Raw genomic sequence first — 3,545 nt, forward strand, 5'->3', positions numbered from 1 at the left:
CTGATAATTAAATGCCAACAAGAGAGACCTTGGAATATTCATGAATATCTTTGTTTCCAATAACTAGTCTTTCGCCAGGCCCTCTATTAAATTGACATTAGCAGATGATGTAACACAACCGACTTTACTAACAATATTGTTGTAAATTTAGTTGGCTTATTTGTTGCTAATGTAACCTTGCCTGAGACCTGAAGACTTCCATCCCGCAAACTCACCAAGCTAATGCTTTAGCTAAGCAGGCTAACAGTCTCGTCGCACACGGGAAACCCAGGTTCGAAATCCCAGTCAACCACACTACTGTAACACTCTTTGAGCCTCACAAGGTAATATACATCTTCACCCAGCTGCCTCTGTCTGCTTTGTGTTAGGGGATGGCCTTACTGTGAGTTAGGAAACAAATACATAATGTACCATTTTCCTGTGGTGACACTCTGTTGTGCCAAATTGTCCTCTTAAGCACTTTGTCTTCCACAGTGCTGTGAGAAATGAGAAACCGCTCCTGGCACCTAAATCACATCAAGATTGGTCATCTTAAACTGTGGGGTTACGTCCCAAATAGCGCCCTACTCCCTATGGGCCCTGGTTGAAAGAAAGTGCACTATGTAGGGAATAGGGTGTCATTTTGGATGCAGCCTAGCAAATGAAATGATTTGCATGAATGATGTATGTATATTATGCATTGCTCCTTATCATAGAGGAATGTCTTGATGAGTTGCACTATTTAGCTTTCCCTTTGAGGTAAATTCATGTCAATTTAAGTGATGCTCAAGCAGCGAGATGTGTTGTTAGAGCATGTCTCTAGGGAACGGTTATCCCTTGTGTGCTACTCGGTGGAAAGTGTGTTATTTAGCCCCAGAGATGAAATCTTCAATATGAATAGCAGAATAACATTTAATTTGATGTGCTGCTGCTGCCCTACGAAATCCGAGCTCGTTGGCGTAGTCGAGATAAAAGCATTTTGTGTTTTATATTGTTGCTGCCTCCCTGCCTGCCTGTGAGCCATGTTGTTATCTGAGATATGTAGTCGGATCTGTTTGCCTTATGAAATAAATCTCATTCAGATGCTCGTACAAACTACCTAAAGAGGTTCATGTGAAAAGTTCTGCAAATCAGATAAATTAACATTTGTTCAGATTGACCATCTCATTTGATAAGTGCCTGGCACAGGGCCAATGGAGTTTGAGGCATTAATGGTAGAACTAGATGTACCAGTCTTGTTATGAACAGACTGGATGTGGGATGCTCGTCTAAACTACCTTCATTAATATCAGGACTCAGGGCTAAGCCCCAGATGCAGACACAGGAGGTGGAACGTACCAGTCTCAGAGGTTATTATAGTTCAAGGGGCAGGAAAAAGGGAAGTCAGGACAGGCAAAGAGTTGTATCCAAATCAGAGTCAGACAGGTACAGGCAGGATCAGGGTCAGGACAGACAAAGAGTTGTATCCAAATCAGAGTCAGACAGGTACAGGCAGGATCAGGGTCAGGGTCAGGACAGACAAAGAGTTGTATCCAAATCAGAGTCAGACAGGTACAGGCAGGATCAGGGTCAGGACAGGTACAGGCAGGATCAGGTCGGACAGGTACAGGCAGGATCAGGGTCAGGACAGGCAGGATCAGGGTCAGGACAGGCAGGATCAGGGTCAGGACAGGTACAGGCAGGATCAGGGTCAGGACAGGTACAGGCAGGATCAGGGTCAGGGACAGCAGGATCAGGGTCCGGACAGGGCAGGATCAGGATCAGGGTCAGGACAGGCGAGGATCAGGGTCAGGACAGGTACAGGCAGGATCACGGTCAGGGTCAGGACAGGTACAGGCAGGATCCGGTCAGGACAGGTACAGGCAGGGTCAGGACAGGTACAGGCAGGGTCAGGACAGGTACAGGCAGGATCACGGTCAGGGTCAGGACAGGTACAGGCAGGATCCGGGTCAGGACAGGTACAGGCAGGATCCGGGTCAGGACAGGTACAGGCAGGGTCAGGACAGGTACAGGCAGGGTCAGGGTCAGGGACAGGTACAGGCAGGGTCAGGGTCAGGGTCAGGACAGGTACAGGCAGGGTCAGGGTCAGGACAGGTACAGGCAGGGTCAGGGTCAGGACAGATACAGGCAGGATCAGGGTCAGGACAGGTACAGCAGGGTCAGGGTCAGGACAGGTACAGGCAGGGTCAGGGTCAGGACAGGTACAGGCAGGATCCGGGTCAGGACAGGTACAGGCAGGGTCAGGACAGGTACAGGCAGGGTCAGGACAGGTACAGGCAGGGTCAGGACAGGTACAGGCAGGGTCAGGAGAGGTACAGGCAGGATCCGGGTCAGGACAGGTACAGGCAGGGTCAGGACAGGTACAGGCAGGATCAGGGTCAGGACAGGTACAGGCAGGATCAGGGTCAGGACAGGTACAGGCAGGATCAGGGTCAGGACAGGTACAGGCAGGGTCAGGGTCAGGACAGGCAGAACAAAAACTACAGCACAGGAAACACGGGAACACGCTGGTATGACTTGATGGGACGAGATGAACTGGCAACAGACAAACAGAAAACGCAGGTATAAATGCACAGGGGATAATGTGGGAAAATGGGAGGCACCTGGAGGGGGGTGGAGACAAGCACAAAACAGGTGAAACAGATCAGGGTGGGACAATTAAGTGATAATGTCTGAGAAGCTGTGGTTCATAGCATATATTGGCACAGGTGTTGTAGTGTGAACAAGTATTGCTGACATAACATCTCATTTAACATGCGTCTGTCACAGGTAAATGGAGACATGCTACTGTGACAGTCCAGTGAGGGTGAGGTTGATGTTTGCTCATCCAAACTATCTAAAGAGATTAAAGGGGTAATCCATGATATTCACAGCTGTGAATAGGTTAAATGGGACAATCTGTGATATTCACAAACACTTAAAGGTAATGCAAAATGAACTGCTAATCAGAGAAATGTTCTTACCTGTATAATTATATTCTATACATGTACATAACTGATGTTTGTAGCGCTGTGTGCAGAAGAGCACGTTGTATAAACCATCAACATGGTATATAGAGATACGTAGTTATCAACAGGTCGTTATCTGAAGTACAAATGGATGGTATTATAGAAAGGTCAGCTATAACATGCAACACTTAGTCAGAAATAACTATAATTTCTGACAATCCATGACAGTCTTCTAATACCAGCCTGTAGTGCAGAAACCCTCTATTACAATACTAGACTGGGAGCAGGACACTTAACCTGTAGTGCAGAAACCCTCTATTACCATACTAGACTGGGAGCAGGACACTTAACCTGTAGTGAGGACACCCTCTATTACAATACTAGACTGGGAGCAGGACACTTAACCTGTAGTGAGGACACCCTCTATTACAATACTAGACTGGGAGCAGGACACTTAACCTGTAGTGAGGAAACACTCTATTACAATACTAGACTGGGAGCAGGACACTTAACCTGTAGTGAGGTAACCTTCTATTACGATACTAGACTGGGAGCAGGACACTTAACCTGTAGTGAGGACACCCTCTATTACAATACTAGACTGGGAGCAGGACACTT

Source organism: Oncorhynchus kisutch, unplaced genomic scaffold, assembly GCF_002021735.2.
Source record: "Oncorhynchus kisutch isolate 150728-3 unplaced genomic scaffold, Okis_V2 scaffold1255, whole genome shotgun sequence".
Lineage (NCBI taxonomy): Eukaryota > Metazoa > Chordata > Actinopteri > Salmoniformes > Salmonidae > Oncorhynchus > Oncorhynchus kisutch.